Raw genomic sequence first — 22,103 nt, 5'->3', positions numbered from 1 at the left:
AGGGGAACACAGATGTCAGGGAGCAAAGAGGGATCAGCCTATTGCGAAACAAAAGCCTTAGTCCCTGTACTATCTCTTTGAAGATTCTGTGACTGGATTTTCATCAAGAACAAAAATTGTTCCGCCGAAAACAGTAATTTAGGGTCTGGAGAGATAGTACAGAAAATAAGACACTTGCCTCGTAAACAACCAACCCAGGTTCAATTCCCTGCATTCCATATGGTTTCCCGAGCACTACTCTGCATAATTCCTGAGCACAAAGTCAGGAGTAAGCCCTGAACATCACCATGTGTGCCCTACCACCTCAAAGAGAAAGAAAGAAAACAGTGATGCGGGGGTGGGGGTGGGCACAGTGGCTGTACTCAGGGCTAACTCTTGCTTCTGTGCTCACAGGACCATATCGGATGTCAGGGAACATACTATAACTGCCCTGTGCAAGGCTATCATCTTTACCCTTTGTTATCTCTCTCTAGCCCTGCAAACAATCACTACTTCTCTTTTGATCCTTGCCTTGTGGCTATTGAGATCATCTGTTCAGTTCCAATAAACTTGTTCTGATGAAACTATGTCCCCTAGGCTGAAGGTCTAGAAACCTTTCTCTTTTAATGTTTTGACCCTGTCTCCAGTGTTTTTTTGTTCTGTTTGCTTTGTTTTTGGTGCCTGTCCTGCACTTTATCTTGACCCTGGGCAGTCTTAACATGATCTTGTTTTCTTTGTTCTCTTTAATCTGTCTCCTTTATATTCAGAGTTTCAGATTCAATTTCCTAAAGGGATTATTAGACACAGGGTCGAAAGCAAGTAGTGTTTGGCGTGAACCAGAACTCTGTGGCAAAGGAGATAGACCCTGTACAAAGAATTTGCAACTGTGACTAATTGCTGTGTATGAGAATAAGAGAGAGGGTGCCCAGAGCCTTTGGTTTTGCAGGATCAGTAAAATATCCCCAATTTCTTAAAGTTGCTAGCATTTCTCCTCCCCCTTAGTTCATGGGTCAATGAGACACATCCTCAGATCAAACCAACTAGCCAATTTCTATTTTATTTTATGCTTTCCTTTTCTTTTTCAAGTTGCCCAGATCTCCTCAAACAAAATGTTAATAAGTAACTTTATATCAAAAGTGCTCCTACTTGTTTAAGAACACAACTGGGGCCAGAGCGACAGAACAGTGGGTAGGATATTTGCCTGCATGCAGCCCATGTAAATTCAATCCCCAGCATCCCATATGGGCCACCAAGCCTGCCAGGAGTGATTCTTAAGTGCAGAGCCAGAAATAAGCCTTGAACACTTCCAGGTGGGTGGCCCACAAACCAAAGGGGGGAAAAAAAGAAAGAAAAAGAAGAATTCAACTTTGGAAATCGCATTCCTGCATTTTAGGAATGATTAGAAAATTACAGTTCATATGGCAAGTGTCTCCAGGATCCCAGCCCATTTTCAAAATATAGATTTAAGAAAGTGGGAAATTTCTACCACAAATGGTAGAAATAAGATCAGTTAAGATATAAGATCAGCAGGGTAGGATGAGGGGATGGGAAGTGGGAGGGATACTGGGATCCGTGGTGGTGGGAAATGGGCACTGATGGAGGGATGGGTACTTGATCATTGTATAACTGAAACCCAAGCACACAAATTTGTAAGTCTACAACTGTACCTCCTGGTGTCTCACTAATAAAAATTTTTTAAAAAAGATATAGCACAGCGGGTAGGGCATTCGCCTTACACGCGGCCAACGTGGCCGACCCGAGTTCGATTCCTCCGCCCCTCTCGGAGAGCCCGGCAAGCTACCGAGAGTATTCGATATGCCAGACACAGTAACAACAAAGTCTCCAATGGAGACGTTACTGGGCCCGCTCGAGCAAAAAAGATATAAGATCAGTTAAGATCAGTTAAGATTTAAGAATAGCTTCTAACCATTGACCAGTCCTCCTGGCCCCTGTTTTTCCCTGTTTTCCTGGATATTAGCTTGCCACAAGTGTGTGGGGACCAGAGGGCAGTTAGGATAGAGAAGGGACCACTATGACAATAATAATTGGAAATGATCACTCTGGACAAGAACTGAGTATTGAAAGTAGGATATACACGATTAACCTTTCAGCATCTGCATTGCAAACAATAATACCCAAAAGCTAAGAGAGTGAGAGAGAAGAAAAGTGCCTACCATAGATACAGGGGAGGGGTAGCAGGAGAGAAACTGGGGACATTGGTGGTGGGAAATGTACACTGGAACACTGTGTGACTGAAACCCAATCGTGAACCACTTCATAACTGTGTATTTCACTGTGATTCAACTAATATTTTTTTTAAAAAGATATAAGATCAGTTAAGTACTCTAAGGATGGTGATCCCCTCCATTCCCTCCAAAATTTCTTTTCAAGCCTTCTGCACAAGAAGGATCATAGACTGTTTGAATATCCTAAAAGATAAGGAGAAAAGAAAACAGCTGCACTGGAGAAAGGGCTTCGATAGGCAGAAACAAGTAGAGAGAGGCAACAATACACAGTGGCAATAACAAACGGGAGCTGAGAGAAAGCTGTCACTCACAGGCAGCAGGAGAGGACCCAGGCTGAAAGACTGAATTCCTGGGAAGAGTTGTCAATGGTGCAAGGCCTTTGAGCAGGGAGGAAATCTCAGCAGTGTATTAAGTTTAAATAACCAGATGGTATGTATCTTAGTAGAAAAGCGAAGGTAGAACAAAACCACAGAATGCCCCAAAAAAACATTTTGTTAGGGGCCAGAGAAATAGTACAGTGGGTAGAGCATTTCCCTTGCATGTAGCCCACCCAGGTTCTATTTCCAGCACTCCATATGGTCCCCTAAGCCTGCCGAGGTGATCCCTGAACACAGAGTCAGGAGAACGCCCAGAGCTGTGGACCAAAAGCAAAGGGAGAACAAGAACAAAAAAATTGCCCCCAAAAATATTTTTTGGGGGCCAGAGAGATAGTACAGTGGGTAGAGCATTTCTCTTGCATATAACCCACCCAGGTCCCAGCAAGCTACTGAGAGTATCTCACCCACAGGGCAAAGCATGGCAAGTGCCCCGTGACGTATTCAATATGCCAAACACAGTAACAACAAGTCTCAAAATGGAGACGTTACTGGGCCTCTCGAGCAAAATTCAGTGAAAAAAATCATTTTTTAAAAATACATCTAAGGATTGCTTGCTTAGGGAATCACAATTTTTAAAAGGCAAAGCATTGTTTGATACCCAGTAACACAAGATTATTCAAGAACTGCTGGGAACTAACCCCAAGCACAGAGGTAGGAGTGGTGGCCCCTGAACACCATTAGGCGGCCCCAAAGACATAAATAAATAACTAAATAAATATATAAATAAATAAAAAGCTTTCTTTTTTAAAAAAAATTTAAATTACTTTTTATTAAGCAAAGTGATTTTCATGCTATTTAGTTGAGTTTCAGACATCACGATCACGATCACAATCATCCTGTTGTTCGTCGATTGCCTCGAGCAGGCCCCAGTAACGTCTCCTTCGTCCTAGCCCTGAGATTTTAAAAAGTGCCATACTCAAGGCTCTTTCAGGGTTAGGAGAATGAGAGCCATCATTGTTACTGGAATTTGGCATATTGGGTACGCCACGGGGAGTTTGCCAGACTCCGACGTGTGGGCAGGTAACATTCGGTAACCTGCCAGGTTGTCCAAAGTAAGAATGAGATAATAAGATGTCATGTGACTGCAAATGTGGCCGCGCGCTTCTGGGAGCTGGGTTTTATAGTCTCTGGGTCTTGGCCGTTGATGGGATTACACAGTGCTGGGGGTCAGATGGTGAGTGTGACCCCTGCCTACTGAAAGATGGAGGATCTGGGTGGAGGATGCTCAGCCAACACATTTCAGACATAGTGTTCCAAAACCAATCTCAGCACTAGTGTCAACTTCCAGTGTCCCCAGGTTCCCTGCCACACTCAGCCTGCCTCCTTGATTGGCACATTTCTACCTTTGCTTATTTGTAACTTGGATCATATGCTTTCAGTCTTGTTGACTCTAGGGTTTAGATATGTATACAACACACCTCTAGACCACCAATGTGGCTGATATTCCTGAACCCTACCCAGTTGCCTTCAACCTGCCTCTTCTTATTTTCCCTTCTGATTTCTTTCCTTCCACATCCTCATTTCTTTTATATAGGGTCAGTGGTAATCTAGGTATTCTGCCTTTGAACCTTGTGTTCCCTCATCCTGTTTTTCTATATATGCTTTAGACAAATGAGATCATTCTGTGTTTGTCCTTTTAATTTACTTCACTTAACATGATATCCTCCAGTTCCATCCAAGTTCCTGCAAATCACATAATTTTGTCATTCCTTATAGCTGCGTAGTGTTCCATCGTGTACTTATACCACACTTTCATTATCCTTTCATCTATCTTTGGACACCCAAGTTGATTCTGTAGCCTAGCTGTTATACTAAATACTGCAATTAATAATGGTGTACATATGCCCTTTTGAATGAATGTTTTGTATCCTCAGGATAGATGCCAAGAAGTGGAATTTCTGAATCATATGGCACCTCTATTTTAGCTTTTCTGAGATATTACCATTTTCCATAGTAGTTGAATCAAACAACATTCCAACAAAGCAGTGGATGAGAGTTCCTTTTCAACCTGATCCCAGCCAATACAGACTGCTACCAGTTCTTTTGAAATCTGTCATTCTCACTTGTGTGAGATGATATCTTATTGTTATCTTGATTTAGATTTCCCTGATAATAAGTGATAAGGAGCACATTTGGGAGGGGGAATGGGAACACCCAGTCATGCTTAGGAGTTAAATCTGGTTCTGCACTCAGGAATTACTCCTGGTGATGCCCCAGGGACCATATAGGATGCTGGGGATGGAACCTGGGTTGGCATGAGCAAGGCAAAGGCCCTACCCATTGTTCTATCACTCCAGCTCCTATGGTGAGAGCTTTTTATGTGTCTGTAGGCCATTCCATCTGTATTTTTCATAGAAGTGTCTGTTCATTTCCTGTTCCCATTTTCAATAGAGTTTTTGGATTTTGTTGTTGTTGCACATCTTTATGAGCACTTTATCTTGGATATAACCCTTTATCTGATGTGTTGAGTGCAAATATTTTCTCCTATTCAGTTGGGTGTCTATTAGTTGTAGCTTGTTTTTTTTTTCCTGCCATTGAGAAACTCATTGATTTTATGTAATCCATTTGTTTATTTTTGTTTCTTTTACCTTTGCCAGTTATATAATATCATTGAAAACACCTTTGAGGTCCAAATCTTGGCACATTCTGCTTATAGTCTCCTCAACATATTTTATGGATTATAATATAATCACCAGGTCTTTGATCCACTTTGAAATGACTTTTGTATAAGGTATAAATATGGATTCGGTCTTATTTTTTATATGAAGCTATTGGATTATTATATGTGGTTACCCAATACCATTTGTTGAAGAGGCTATCTTTACTCCATTTCATGTACCTTGTCAAATATTAGCTGACCACAGATATGGGGATTTGTCTTTGGGTATTCAATTTCCCAACCAATGGTCAGGAGGTCCAGGGCCACACTAGTGATTCTTGACCAATCAGGTTGGTGATTCAAAGCAAGTCCAAGGATTCTGTCCTGTTAGGGTATCAAGGATACTAAAACCATCCCAGTGGTACTGAGGTCCTTCAAGACTATATTTGACAGTGCTTAGCATTCATTCTAGGAACTCTAACAACTATAATATGTCCCAACCCCTTCCTTGGCTGTTGCAAAACACCTTCCACAGATAGGTCACTTTCCCATCAGCATTGCATAGTACCTTGTTGCCAATACCAAGACCCAAAAAAGTAGCTGATCCAGAGCCTAAAGGGAGGAACCTAGAGAATTTTTACCTCTCTCCCAGCAACTCATAGGATTTGTCAGTGTAGTCAAAGCCTGCACATTGAATACAACTTCTTTATGTGTAATTCACTCATTTATTCATTTAACAAACATTTCCTTTATATCAGCCTTTCTTGTGTACCTTGGTAATAAAAAGTCACCAACAAGATCACAGGAACCAACATTTCCTTTCATACTGTTCTAAAATTCAAGGATACAAATTCTTCAATTGTAACCATCTCTTTTATATGCTGAAAGAGAAGCTCTAATCATAGAAATTGGGGAACCATGAAGAAAAGGGAAGAAGGGGCAGGGAAGGGGAAGAAAAAGGGAGGGGAAAACAGGGGAGGAAGCGGAAGGGGAGGAAAGGGGAGGGAAATTTTCTTTATTCCAGGACTTCTTTTTTTTTATAATTTATTTCTTTATTGAATCACCGTGGGAAAAGTTACAGAGCTTTTGGGTTTAGGTCTCAGTCATGTAAATATCAAACACATTTCCCTTTACCAATACTTATTTTTAACCGCGAACCCCAATAGAACCCCACCTCCCACCCTTCCCAATTCCTGTGAGGCAGATGAGTTCTAGTTGATACTCTATCTACTTTGACTAGATACATTGTTTTGATAGAAGATGCACAATTATTGTTTAGAGTTTACGACCCCCCCCCCAATCAGATATGCTGAAACAGCGTTGTGAAATGATTTGCTTTCTACAGCTGGGTTTAAGAATAAAATGATGTCTGGTTTTGGATTTCTGCTATTTTACTTATTAACCCTGGAAGTATTTCTATTAAAAGTTAGATAGTTAAGAGATTGGTTTCTGTGCTCTGGAGTCGTGGCCGTGCCGGAGAGCCGCTCGTGGGGGGCAGCTGGTGACCTCGGTCGAGCGTGAAGGACGGCCCAGAACGCCCCCCTTCCCATGAGGTCCCTGCCGCCCCCACCCCCGGCTCAAACCTGCTGTCCACAAGGCTCCCGTGCGGCCGCCATCTTTCTTTCCAGAGAGGATTGGGCGAATGGAGCAACACCCTTTCCCCTCCGGGCAGGCATGCTGGTGCGGTTTAACACATAGTCCATTTGCTTTTCTGCTCCTATTCCAGGACTTCTTAATGCAATTTTTTGTAGGTTTGTTTTTGTTAAGGGGGGTTTTGTTATGGTTGTTTGCTTGTTTTATATGGTATGAGGCACCAAACCCAAGGCCTCTGGCAGCAAGAAAAATACTTACTGCTGAGATATACTACCAGTTCCATCCTTTTGTAGAGTATTATAAAGGTTTTATTGATGTAGATTATGGTATTGTTCAAGTTAATCAAATACCAAATATTATATAAACATGTGTTGTGATCCATGACTAATACATTAAATAAATGATATAGGGTAGAAAAATGAAAGATTATCTTGGTTTTGAAGCTTATGAAAGTCCTTTAAAGCACATAATATCAGAAGGGGCCAGAGAGAGAGTACAGGGGTAAATGGTCTTGTCTTGCATGCAGGTGACCCCAGTTCAATCCCTAGAACCACACAGTCTCCCAAGTACCACCAGGCAGTGATATCCACCCGAAGCACAGCTGAGAGTTGCCTCTTGATGCCATTGGTGTGACCACTACCTCCCACTCTTCCCTCATGTAAATATTTCAAGTAATATCAGAACCGAAATCTGGCCATGTGATGAGAAAACATATGTAGTTTATGCAAAAGTGCATGGTCATAACAGTCATGTTGATATTTGGAGAGTATTTGAGAATAGTGTGTGTGTGATGATGGCACTGCAGTCCCTACATCCTAGGTGATATTCTTGTTTTTGATTGGTAGGATAATTGGATGCCTCCATTTCACTCTTTGCTTCAATATTTATTACATTATATTTTTTATTTAATTATATTTATTTAATTATATTTATTCTAATTTTCTCTTTAAATTTTAAACTGATGTTTTGATTGATCATTAGCAAAATGACCCTCTTGTTTATCTACAGTACGCGTATCAAATTCACAGTCCCCTGGTTCTTACCGCTATGAAATTCCTCCAAGTATTAGATTCTAAAATGTTGTATTTGAAAAGCTGTCTGTCCATATGACTCAAAGGTTTGACCAGAATCATTCTTGGGGGGAGAAATTCTCCAGTGTTCTAAATAAGAGTGTAATTGTATTTCCTATTACATTTGCCTTCTACTGGATCTATTGATTTTCCCTGAACTCCATCAATTTGGATGGCAAAGAAAGGATTAAATGGTTCAGACGTCTGCCTGTAGCCGCAGATTTTGCTCTATATAAACTCATCTCATGTTCATTCATATATTGGAAATAGCTTATGCCTTTGCTTTCAAGCCAGCATTGGAAAATCAAACAGCAGGGACGAGGGAAGCTGTGTCTGCTCAAAAACTGCAGAGCTGCAGAGAGGTTGAAAGAAATCTTCCCAGGAGGGTTCCAGTCTTTATGCTGTAGAAATGGGAGCAGAGGATGTTATATCTGGAGGGAGTAAATGATGTGGGTATGAACACTTCCTCATTTGGTTGTGTTTTTAACACTTAAGCCCCAGTGCGTTTCATGTATCAAATGAGCATTTTGTCTCCAGATTCTTGTCTAATGATGGAAGTGGCCAAAGAACACAGTAGGCATTATGGTAGAACACATTTGGGATTCTAGAAAGATTAAGATATTATCTTGGTTGATTTTTTCTTATTAAATTTCTGATTCATCACCTGTGGAATATTTTTTCTTTGTTAACATTTCATGGCGTGAAACAAAATCTTTTGGGAGATAACCTACTGACAGCTCAGATCATTATTATTATTTCCTACCTGCCTTGTTGGAAAGAAAATTGCTGAAAGAATAATGAGAAGAAATCTATTTCTTTGCTGAGATTTTAAAAAATCAAATCTGCTGAAGGTGCCACTCTAGGAGAAGCTGAATAAGATTTCAAAGCCTGAAATAAGGTCGAAATTACTTTATTCCATCAAAGACTTTGAGATGAAGAGATCATCTTTCCATAACTCCTGACACCCTTTTCTCATTTTGGTTTGGACGGATCTCAAGTGTCATCTTCACAGCACCTATTCATTCGCTTTCTGCATTGATCCAGCTGGTTCATTGCATAAGCACTCAGTAGGCAAGTATCTTTATTCATTTTCATGCCATTGCCTTGGCATTGTGCAAACTCAGCCGTATTTCCTTCCCCAGCCATTGTAAGCTGCCATATCTTTCCTGTCACTTTGAGGTATTAACTAAAAACTTCCTTTTCAAGGATTAAGTTCTGTCAAGTAAAAATTCTAACACCTCTTCAAGTGGCAGTGGAGAAAAGGGGGTTTCTTTGTTTCTTCATACGACTTCTTTGGTTTCTTTACCCATCCTGACCATGCTGCTCTGGCTTCTTCAGGGTTAGGCATAAAGGAAAGGGGGCAAAAAGTCTTATAACTGGTGCTGTTTTATCTGGAATTGTTGCAAACCTTGATTCAGGGAGCCATACCACGGCCATTTCTCTTATGGACAATGGAAAACTGTGTTTCTTTCTTCCCAAATTGGAATGAGACACCTTATGACTGGCTCTCTGTCGATATTTAGCACCTATGGAACACCCCCAATGCTCCTTTCTGTTGAAGTTATCCCCCTCAGTCAATCTTCTTGAGAAAAATGTTTTCAAGGTAGCATTGTATCACTGTCGTCTCGTTGTTCATCGATTTGCTCAAACGGGCACCAGTAACATCTCCATTGTGAGACTTGTTGTTATTGTTTTGGGCATATTGAATACACTACGGGGAGCTTGCCAGGCTCTGCCATGCAGGCGTGATACTCTTGGTAGTTTGCTGGGCTATTGCTCCAGCCTGTTTTTCAAGGTATGCTAGCCTAATTATCTTATAAGTGATTTATTTAGAAAAACTTAATCCTTTGCCCCTCAAACTCAGGAAATACAGTTCACTAACCACACAGCCCATTTTCTCCACCCTTCTCACACAAGTCTTCCCTCAGTCATCCTGTCTTTCAACGTATGAAGTCAAGAGTCACGCAACATCCTCTACCGAACAAACTAGTCATTACTGACCAAAATTTCCCAGTCATTTTGGTCATTCTTTGCTCAAAACTCAAGGCAATTGCAGAACCTCAGAATTTCTGCCAGCATGGTTAAAATAAAGTTAGACTGAGTTATTCCTCCTCTATTCTCTCTGCATGTAGTTGTCTTAAGCTTCCTTCCTTGGATCAAGGTAACATAAAAAAAGGGTCCCCAACCTTTCTTTTTTTTTTTTTGTTTTTTGGGTCACACCGGGCAATGTTCAGGGGTTACTCCTGGCTCATGCACTCAGGAATTGCTCCTGGCAGTGCTCAGGGGACCATATGGGGTGCTGGGAATCGAACCTGTGTCAGTCATGTTGACTGACTGTCAACTGTGTGCAAGGCAAATGCCCTACCCGCTGTGCTATCACTCCAGCCCCGCCCCCCAACCTTTCTTTTGCAAAGTCTAAGGAAACATATGGGAGGTCAACTCTGAAAAATCTCCTTAAAGAAGCTGTATCTTCAGTCTGTGATCCTTCTCAGGCCTTGTCATGGATATCGGCCACAAGGTACAGATGGGTTCAATTCAATGTATTTGACTTCAATGCCAGGTCTACCATAATGTACTATAACATACCTCGCTGATATAGAACCATTCTTTAGAGAGTAGGGTACTTGTTACCCATTGTTCTTGACACTGAGTCTTAGTAGACCTTAGAACTCAGTTTTTATTTATATTATGTATATCCTTTCTGGAATCTGTAGAGGAAGACTAGGTCTGACCCGCTTCTCCCTGAATTTACCCAAACCTCAAGGCTCATTGCTATAGTCATAGACTGAGAGATCCTGCACAATCATTTGCTATCTCTGGTACTGTCTCCTCACACTGGCAGCAGACCAGTGAGTGTTCCCAGCTGGCATACTTCAAACCATGTTTTCCCCCTTACCTTGGAGACAGCTTGTCCAGACAACCATGATGCCAATGCAGACATCACAACTGGAGCACAAATGTGGCTGGCAGGACCAAATTGCAGCTGAGTCAGAAGATGCCTCTGGCATTGTGGCCAAGCCAAGGGCAATCCTGGTGGAATGCCGGCGAGACAGACTGTTTGAAAAGAGAAGTTTGGGAATTTCCCTCAAAGTTCTACTCTGAATTCAGAGGAAAAGAGCTTAGTCCTGGGGACCACTGGTTCCACATGAATGATGAGCTAACACAAAAGGCTCCTGTAAGAAAAGAAGAAAGAAGAAATCCCCCCCAAAAAAATGAAAAGGGGGGGCTGGAGTGATAGTACAGCAGGTAGAGCATTTACCTTGCATGCGGCTGATCTGGGTTCGATTCCCAGCATCCCATGTGGTCTGAGCACAGAGCTAGGAGTAATGCCTGAGCATCGCTGAGTGTGACCCAAAAAGAAAAAAAAAGAAAGAAAAGAAAAAAGAAAACCCAAACTTAACAACTGAACTTAGAAAGTACCTGTCAAGAGGGCAGACTTTGGGGTGGGAGTGGGCAGGGGGGACAGGGAATATGGGAGGGAACCTGGGAACACTGGTGTGGCAGGACGTTGACACTGATGGTGGAACTGGTCCTGCAATATTGTATAACACTGTCTAAAACTCAAATATGAATAACTTTGTAAATCACAGTGCCTTAACAAAATTTTAAAAACTTAAAAAAGGAAGGAAGAAAGTCCTCTGTAGCAGCAAGAGTAGTACATGAACCAACATACAGGAGTTACAGAGAAGCAGCCAGAGCTGACATCACCAAGAGCTGCACTTGGGAAAAGAGACCAGCTCACAGTCCGAATATGGCAGAGTGGGTGGCAGAGGGAAACTGGGGGCATTGGTGGTGGGAAATATATACTGGTGCAGGAATGGGTATTGAAACACTCTCTGACTGAAACCAAATCATGAACAACACTGGAACTGTGTCTCTCGCAGTGATTCAACTAAAACAAACACAAAAAATCTTACAAGAGCCAGACAGGAGTCAGGGCACTTGCTCTGTATGTGGACAACCTGGTTTCATTCTTGGAACCACATATGGTTCCCTGAGCACTGTCAGGAGTGATTCCTGAGCACAGAACCAGGAATAAGGCCCGAGTACCACTGGTTGTGGTCCAGTCCTTCCCATAAGAGCATAAGATGGGTGCGCCATCCATTTTGGTCCTCCTGCTCAGATGTGCCTGATCACTCATGTTCAGCTCTAATGCTTCAAACCTGGCCTCCTGAGGCTGACTCCTGGTGATTTCTGTGTCATCCCTACCTTTTTTCTTAAATGAATCACCATGGGGTACAGACTTACAAACTTTCATGTTTAAGTTTCAGTCATACAATGATCAAATACCCATCCCTCCACCAGTGCCCATTCTCCACCACCAATGTTCCCAGTATCCCTCCCACCACCCCCATCCCAGCCCTGCCCCCCTCCTGTGGCAGGCACATTCCCTTTTACTCTCTCTCCTTTAGAGTGTTGTGATTTGCAATGCAGGTATTAAGTGGCCATCATGTTCAGTCTATAGTCTACTTTCAGCACGCATCTCCCATCCTGAGCGGGCCCTCCAAGCATACTTTACCTGGTGGTCCTTTCTCTATCTGAGTTGCTTTTTCCCCCAAGATGTGAGGCTGGCTTCCAAGCTGTGGAACAATCTTCCTGGTCCTTATCTCTACTATCCTTGGGTGTTAGTTTTCCATTCTGTTACTTTATATTCCACAAATGAGTGCAGTCCTTCATTCGTACTCCTTTTATGCAGATAAAAAACTTACGGTAAGCTGCCTTTTGCTTCTCAGTGAGAAACAAGCTTTCCCAGACCATCAGTAAATGATAACTTTGTCAACATTCAGCAATGAATAAATGAGCGATCAGGCAACATAATGTGGTCGGGTCGAGTGGTTTGCATGAGACTGGGTGTCAGCAGTCCTGGGCTTATTCCCAGCAGTCTCTCTGACTCACTTTGGCAGTCCACATTATGTTTGTTGGATGTGTTTTCAGATTTCAAATATGACTAGGGCTCACTTGACCTAGTGTCTGGTACAAGAGTTGCTTGTGAGTCCCTTTAACTGCAAATTTAGAGGTTAAAATATTGTCCTTTAAAGCAGATATTTGGGGCCAGAGCCACAATACATGGGTAGGGCACCTGCTTTGCAAGCAACTGACCCAGGTTCTATTCTAGTTCCCCATTTGGTCCCTAAGCCCTGTCTGTAGTGATCTCTGAGCTCAGAGCTAGGAGTAAGCCCTGAGCACCACAAGATGTGACCCAAAACAAAATAATCATAATAAAGAAGATTAACCTGGTGGAGGGATGGGTACTGGATCATTGTATAACTGAAACCCAAGCACAAAAATTTTTAAGTCTACAACTGTACCTCATAGTGTTTCACTAATAAAAATTAAAATAGCTCAGTTAACTGAATGTATTCATGCTATGCAAACTGGAGGCCTGAGTTCTCTCCCCAGCAGTGCATCTTCCCAAAACTAAAACCAGATACAAAATACAACAAATTATCAACTGGGTCCCATTGAGACCTCAGTGGCAAGGTACTTGCTTTGGAGGCAAGAGCCTTGAGATCAAGTGTGGCTCCACCATGTGAGAAGGATTCCTGCGGCACTGCCATCTGTGACCTCTGATGCCCCACACAGTGTCATATCCTGGGCTTCACGCTCCTGTTTGTACAAACACCACAACCAGGTGTGCAACCTCCATACAGCATAGCGGGTAGGGCATTTGCCTTGCACGCGGCCAAGCCGGGTTCTATTCCTCCATCCCTCTCGGAGAGTCCAGAAAGCGACCAAGAGTATCCCTCCCATATGGCAGAGCCTGGCAAGCTCCCCATGCCATATTTGATATGCCAAAAACAGTAACAAGTCTCACAATGGAGACGTTACTGGTGCCCTCTCGGGCAAATCAATGAACAAGGGGAAGACAGTGCTTCAGTGCTACTTCTGGCTCTGCACTCAGGAATTACTCCTGGCAGTGCTAGGGGACCAGGTAGGATGCCGGGGATCAAACCGGGGTTGGCCACATGCAAGGCAAGTGCCCTACCCATTGTAGGGCATTAGAATGCATTGTTTCCTGTGCCTTTATGGGCTCTATCCCACACTTACTGACCATCTCATATAGCCTTGCTTCTTAAACTGTGGCTCATGACCTCATACCCAGTCACATAATGGAATGGAAGAACCATGAAATATTTGGGGACAACGAAAGAGTTCGAAATGTGCAATGACAAACTTTAATTTGAAATCAATTCTGTGATGAATCAGGCATTTCTTGCACTTCTGCAATGCAAAGGAGGTCCATGTGGAGAAAGTTTAAGAAGCCCTGACCTAGAGCATTAGACAGTATTCTATCCTCATCCTGTGTAGAATGGTTTCAGTTGTATGACTGGGTCAGTTTGGATCTTCCAAGATGCAGATATTAAGCTGGCATTAGTGGGAAAGAGATGTACTGGGCTTTGGGAGGGCATGATTGTGAAAGATAAGCCACTGAAGCTTCTGAGACCACGCTTTTTTGTAAGCACTGGGTGTAGTAATTCACAGAACCTAGGAGCCAAAACTGTCATTTTTAAGTAAAAATGACAATATTTCAACTTTATTTTATAATCAAAAGGAAAAGAGTGAATGAAATAAATATGTGCAATTTAGATTATATTCACTTTCTACAAATGCAGCTTGAAATTTTTTAATGTTTGAGGGAGAGGTTGGGCCACACTCAGCTATGCTTAGGGCTTGCTCCTGGCTCTGTACTCAGAGATCACCCCTTGTCGCGCTCAGGGAAACATATGTGGTCCTGGAGTTCTAACCAGGGTCTAAACAGGGTCTGCTGCATGCAGGGCAAGAGCCCTATGTGCTGTACTGTCTCTCCAGCTCCATTATTTTTTTTAAAATTTTTATTAGTGAAACACCATGAGGTACAGTTGTAGACTTACAAATTTTTGTGCTTGGGTTTCAGTCATACAATGATCGAATACCCATCCTCCCACCAGTGCCCATTCTCCACCACCACTGATCCCAATACCCCTCCCACCCCCCTCATCCCCCATTCCACCTTGCCTCTGTGGCATGGCACTCCCTTTTGTTCTCTCTCTCCTTTTAGGTGCTGTGGTTTGCAAAAGAGGCATTGAGTGGCAATCATGTTCGGTCTATACTCTACTCTCAGCATGCATCTTCCATCCTGGGAGGATCCTCCCAACACCCTTTATTTGGAGTTCCCTTCTCTATCTGAGCTGCCTTTTCCCCTAGCATGTGAAGCTGGCCTCCAAGCCATGGAGTAAACCCCCTGGTACTTAATTTGGCTATTCTTGGGTGATAGTCTCCTATTTTGTTACTTTATGTTCCCCAGATGAATGCAATCTTTCTATGTCTATCCCTCTCTTTCTGACTCATTTCGCTTAGCGTGATACTTTCCATGTAGCACCACTTGTATGTAAATTTCATGACTTCATCTTTTCTAACAGCTACATAGCACTCCATTGTGTAGATGTACCAAAGTTTCTTTAACCAGTCATCTGTTCTCAGGTACTCAGGTTTTTTTCCAGATTCTAGTTATTGTAAACAGTGTCCAGCTCCGTTCTTTGAACATCTTAAATGAGAAAAAGGACCCAAAGTGATGCAAGTACTAAGGGCCTCCGCAACTCTATGACCCTGGGTTGGCTGACCCTGCAGCTCAAGATGGAAGCCTGACATGTGAGGGAGAAGCCAGGCTGATGAGGACTTACTATAGAGTTCTGTCAAGCACAATAGCCTGGCCATACTTGGTCGTTGGTAGAATGTGTTATAATCTTGGTAGCCCTGCTGTGGTGGATTCCAAAGGAAGGTGGCTGGCTGGCAGCTATGGTCCCTGCAGCAAGTTCCTTTGGGGGACAGATCAGCAGCCCACCTGCAAGGCTCACTCTTGGGTCTCAAGGAAACAGAGCATTATTGCTCTGTTTAAGCCCACTCCTGCATCACGTGTCCTAAAATGACTGCTCACTGGTAACAAGCTCTTATGGTTATCATCCAGACACATGACTTCTCACTGAGGGAAGTCTTGTCATAAATGCTGCCTGGCCAATTGCACCCACATGTTTGTTCTAGTTGAGACTAACTGGCAGCCAAGTATTGTTGAAAATGCCCCTCAAACTTGGGAAGGGAACCCTGGCCTACCTTCCATACCAGAAGTTCTCTTATTCTGTTGTCTGATCAATCACAAATCACAAATCATCCTGTTAATCGTCGATTGCCTTGAGCAGGCCCCGGTAACGTCTCCTTCATCCTAGCCCTGAGATTATATTCAAGGCTCTTTAGGAGAATGAGACCCGTCATTGTTACTGGTATTTGGCATATTGGGTACGACACAGGGAGTTTGCCAGACTCTGCCGTGTGGGCAGGTTACATTCGGGAGCCTGCCAGTTTGTCCAAAGTAGGAATGAGATCATAAGATGTCATAATAAGATGTCATTCGCGGCCGCACGGTTCCGGGAGCTGGTTTTAATAGTCTCTGGTTCTTGGCCGTTGATGGGATTACACGGCGCCAGGGGGCCAGTTGGTGGGTGTGACCCCTGCCTACTGGAGTTTGGAGGATCTGGGTGGAGGATGCTCGGCCCCGATCTGAGTAGGCTTGGAGATCTCGGCCCCGGAACCCGCGTGGCTTTGTCCCTCTGCCAGTACCTTCATGTGTGCGGAGAGTGGTCTCAGCATGGTGGTGGCTGGTCCTGGAGGTCTTCGGCTGCCAGAGCCCTGGTCGGGGTGGGGAGGAAAGCTCAACCCGCTCCCCTCCAAGGGGCTCTGATAGTCTGATAGTCTTAGTTTTTTTTTAATTCCCTCCCCAGAGGTGGAAAAATGAGAGACATCTCTACCCTGTAGCTATGTTTGTTTGACCCACAGTGCTTTGGTATTGGGCTGAAGATTAGGTCACCAGCTTGGACTAAGGATAGGCCTTCAGGGATAGAATAGAGATGAATCTATGGCAAGGGACCATATCCCTCATTCCCAGTTATTTGTTGTAGACAGAGAGTATGAGTCCAGTGCTATCATATTGCCTGATTTTTCCAGAGAAGCTTAATTTCAATTTCTTGTTCCTGGCAAAACATAGTTCCAAATATGGACGACTAAGTCACTCTCTGTTCTCTCCCTGACCACTCTCCATCAGTCTTACTTTGGTTTGGCTGTGTGCTCTGATCCTCTGAGTTATGGTCTCTATTCACAGTTCCATTACGTCGTGAGATGATAAGAGAAGTTATACTTTGGTAAGGAAGAATTGTTCAGGGAGTGAACAATTTGCTACTAGAAGACTAGAAGAGAGTGAGTCTTGACTTGCCCATCTTTCTTCTCTGCTGTGTTAAGTTGAAGACCTGTGGTTGTCCTTGCATTGTACTTGATTGTACTTTAAACAAGCATTTGTTGAGGACCTACCACACACTGGGTAGTATGTGCGGTGCAAAGCAAGTGTCTGGAGCGTGAGCATATGAGTATATATTCTTCCTAATAGCCTTCTGCTATTTTGCTGAGGGTAAAATGGGCTGTTGTTAACCTGGAACCAGGTCATAAAAACAAAGACATTAAGCTATAATTGTTCTGAGTTTGTAAAGAGAAAAGTCATTCTATATTGCATTGCTCATCTCTGTTATTATAGCTTAAATAAATTCAGACAAAGTGGCTAATAATAATAACTACCCTTTATAAATAACATGCAATGTGAAAAGCATGGTACTAGAATCATTAATGGCATGACTTTATTTCATTATAATTACATTAGGCAATTACAATGAGCCAGGCACATACATAATTCATTTAATAATAGTATCATTTTGAAGATCAGGAAATTGAAACTTAAAAGAAGTACATCTTTCCAGGTCACAGGGCTAATCGGAGTGGAATAGGAACGAAACTCCATTTTCTGGAATATGAGATATAATTTCTTCCCACTAAACTTTGTGGTTTCTTCTTTTTATTTTTTATTCATTTATTTTTATTAATTTTTTATTTTTGTAATGAATCACCATGGGATACAGTTACAGACTTGAAAACTCTCCTGCTTACGTTTCAGTCATACATTGATCGAGTACCCATCCCTTCACCAGTGCCCATTCTCCACCACCAATGTTCCTGGTATCCCTCCTAACACCCCCAGCCCCCCCCAACCCTGCCTCTGTGGCAGGGCATTCCCTTTTGGTCTATCTTTCTCCTTATGGGTGTTATGGTTTGCAATAGAAGTATTGAATGGTCATCATTCAGTCTATAGTCTATTTTCAGCACAAATCTACGATCCCAAGTGGGCCCTCCAAGCACCCCATACTTGGTGGTCCCTTCTCTATCTGAGCTGCCTTTTCCCGCAGCATGTAAGGCCAGCTTCCAAGCCGTGAAGCAATCCTCCTGGTATTCATCTCTACTATTCTTGGATGTAAGTCTCACATTCTGTTGCTTTATATCCCACAAATATCCTATCGATGTCTGTCCCTCTCTTTCTGACTCATTTCACTTAACATGATACTCTTTTTTAAAAATTTTTATTAGTGAAACACCATGAGGTACAGTTGTAGACTTACAAAATTTTGTGCTTAGGTTTCAGTTATACAATGATCGAGCACCCAGACCTCCACCAGTGTCCATTCTCCACCAGTGCTAATCCCAGTATCCCTTCCACCCTCCATCCCCCCATCCCACCCTCCCTCTGTGGCAGGGCATTCCCTCTTGTTCTCTCTCTCATTTTGGGTGCTGTGATTTGCAAAAGAGTCATTGAGTGGCAGTCATGTTCGGTCTATTGTCTACTCTCAGCGTGCATCTCCCATCCTGGGCGGATCTTCCCAGCACCCTTTATTAGGTGCTCTCTTCTCTATCTGAGCTACCTTTACCCCTAGAGTGTGCAGCTGGCCTCCAAGCCATGGAGTAAACCTCCTGGTACTGAATTTGGCTATTCTTGGGTGATAGTTTCCTATTTTGTTACTTTATGTTCCCCAGATGAATGCAATCTTCTATGTCTGTCCCTCTCTTTCTGACTCGTTTTGCTTAGCATGATACTTTCCATGTAGTACCATTTGTATGTAAATTTCATGACTTCATTCTTTCTAACAGCTATATAGTACTCCATTGTGTAGATGTACCAAAGTTTCTTTAACCAGTCATCTATTCTCGGGTACTCAGTTTTTTTCCCCAGATTCTAGCTATTCTAAACAGTGCTGCAATGAACAAACAAGTGCAGATGTCACTTTGACTCTACATTTTTGTCTCTCTGGGATATATTCCCAGGAGTGGTATTTCTGGGTCAAATGGGAGCTCAATTTCTAATTTTTTGAGAATTGTCCATACTGTTTTCCAAAAGGCCTGAACCAGTCGACATTCCCACCAGCAATGAAGAAGGGTCCCTTTCTCATCACATCCGCGCCAACACCAGTTGCTTTTGTTCTTTTGGATGTGGGCTAGTCTCTGTGGTATGAAATGATATCTCATTGTTGTTTTGATCTGCATCTCTCTGATGATTGATAATGTAGAGCATTTTCTCATTATACTCATGATATTCTTCATGTTGATTCACTTTTATGCAAATTTCATGACTTCCACCTTTTTAACAGCTGCATAGTATTCTATCGTGTAGATGTATCAAAATTTCTTTAACTATTCATCAGTTCTCAGGCACTTGGGTTTTTTCCAGATTCTGGCTATTGTAAACAGTGCTGCAATGAACATACAAGTGCAGATGTCCATTTCTACTATATATTTTTGCATCTCCAGGATATATTCCCAGAAGTGGTATTGCTGGATCAAATGGGAGCTCAATTTCTAATTTTTAGAGAAGCGTTCATACTGTTTTCCAAAAGGGTTGAACCCGTCGGCATTCCCACCAGCAGTGAAGGAGAGTCCCTGTCTCCCCACATCTGCACCTACACAGGTTGCTTCTGTTCTTCTGGATGTGGTGTGAGATGATATCTCATTGTTGTTTTGATCTGCATCTCACTGATGATTAGCGATGTAGACCATTTTCTCATGTGCCTTTTGGCAATTCAGATTTCTTCTTTGAGAAAGTGTCTGTTCATTTTCATCGCCCATTTTTCTCATGGGGTTGGGTGTTTCCTTCTTGTGGAGTTCTACCAGTACCTTGTATATCCTTGATATCATCCCTTATCAGATGGGTATTGGGTAAATATCCTTCTCCACTCTGTAGATTGTCTTTGCATTCTGGTTACTGTATCTTTTGAGGTGCAGAAGCTTCTTTTTTTTTAATTTTATGAGATAGTTACAAGTTTTCATGTTTGGGTTACAATCACACAATGATCAAACACTCATCCCTCCACCAGTGCACATTCCCCACCATCAATATCCCCAGTATACCCTCCCAACCCCCCTTTTCCCACCCTCCCCCTGCCTCCATGGAAGACATTATTCCCCATTCTCTCTACTTTGGGGCATTATGGTTTGCAATTCAGACCCTGAGAGCTTATCATGTTTGGTCCTTTATCTACTTTCAGCACACATCTCCCATCCTGACCAGTTCCTCAAGCCATCATTTTCTTAGTGATCCTTCTCTATTCCAGCTGCCTTCTCCCCTTTGCTCATGAGTCAGGCTTCCAGCTATGGAGCAATCTTTCTATCCCGTGTATCTACTATCCCTAGGAGTCAGCCTCATATTATGTTGTTTTATACTCCACAAATGAGTGCAGTCCTTCTATGTCTGTCCTGCTCTTTCTGACTCATTTCACTTAGCATGATAATTTCCATGTCCATCTACTTATAAGCAAATTTCGTGACTTCATCTTTCCTAACAGCTGCAATAGAATAGAATTCTATTGGTACATCTACACAATAGAATTCCATTGTGTAGATGTGCCAAAGTTTCTTTAACCAGTCATCTGTTCTCAGTTACTCAGGTCGTTTCCAGATTCTGGCTATTGTGCACAGTGCTTCAATGGACATATCAATGCAGATGCAATGCAGATGTCATTTTTACTGTGCTTTTTTGCACCTCAGGATATATTCCCAGAAGTGGTATTGCTGGGTCATATGGAAGCTCAATTTCTAGGTTTTTAAAGGAATGCCCATATTGTTTTCCAAAAAGGTTGGACCAGTCGGCATTTCTAACCAACAATGAAAGAGAGTCCCTTTCTCCCCGCATCCATGCCAGCATTGGTTGTTCTTGTTCTTTTTGATGTGTGCCAGTCTCTGTGGTGTGAGATGATATCTAAATGTTGTTTTGATTTGCATCTCCCTGATGATTAGCGATGTAGAGTATTTTTTCATGTGTCTTTTGGTAATTTTTATTTCTTTTTTTTGAGGAAACTTCTGTTCATTTCTTTTTCCCATTTTTGATGGGGTTGGAGGTTTTTTTCTTGTAAAATTCTACTTGTAAAATTCTACTGGACAAACTTGCAGGCTATCGAATGTAGCCTGCCCACAGGGCAGAGTCTGGCAAACTCCCCGTGGCGTACCAAATATGCCAAATACCAGTAACAATGATGGGTCTCATTCTCCTAAAGAGCCTTGAATATAATCTCAGGGCTAGGATGAAGGAGACGTTACTGGGGCCTGCTCGAGGCAATCGACGAATAACAGGATGATGAAATGAAATGAAAAATGAAATGAAAATTCTACTAGTGTCTTGTAAATCCTGGACATTCATCCCTTATCAGATGGGTATTGGGTAAATATTCTTTCCCATTCTGTGGGCTCTTTCTGTATTTTGGTCACTGTTTCTTTTGAAGTGCAGAAGCTTCTTAGTTTAAGATAGTCCCATTTGTTTATCTCTGTTTTCACTTGCTTGGTCAGTGGGGTGTCATCTTTGAAGATACCTTTAGCTTCAATGTTATGGAGGGTTTTGGTTTCTTAATTTCACCAAAATTCCCTTCATGGAGGTCAGTCTCTGAGTACAGAGTTTGTCAACCTTGCCAAGTTTGGTATCACAAGTTTAACCTTCCAAATCCTAATTCTATTTATTCAGTGTGAATTGACTTATCTGTTCTATTAAATGCACACAAACACACACACACACACACACACACAAATTGTCATTTAGTTTGAATAGAAAAATCTCAGTTTCATTTAACAGTGGAATATTGTGTAGATTGTTAAGATATACTGGAGAGTGTCCATCTGTCCCCTTTAAGAGAAGATGGTATGCTTTCAAACATCCTAAGAGCTCAAAGACTTGGGGGAGGGGTTCTTCTAGGACAATGGTTTGTTATGTTTCACAGCTGTGTTCAGCATGTCAAAATGCAGGCGCTTTACAGATTCCTTTATTTCCACCTTTCCAGGAGTATATTTTCCTTCTGTAACAGTCAAGCAAAGGAATGGTCCTTATCTTGTATTTAGCAGAACACAATAAACT

General features: G+C 42.4%; 1 protein-coding gene across 1 annotated transcript in view; it reads left to right on the top strand.

The window, feature by feature from the left end:
* The window catches only part of MAMDC2 (MAM domain containing 2), a gene marked incomplete at its 5' end in the record, with an annotated part of 159,482 nt that overhangs the window by 80,238 nt on the left and 57,141 nt on the right, over positions 1 to 22,103 (top strand). The window lies entirely within an intron of this gene.

Source organism: Sorex fumeus, unplaced genomic scaffold (genome assembly GCF_029834395.1).
Source record: "Sorex fumeus unplaced genomic scaffold, SorFum_2.1 ptg000038l, whole genome shotgun sequence".
Taxonomy (NCBI): Eukaryota; Metazoa; Chordata; class Mammalia; order Eulipotyphla; family Soricidae; genus Sorex; species Sorex fumeus.
Note: the sequence above shows the minus strand (reverse complement) of the source record. Positions and strands in the feature narration are given on the sequence as shown.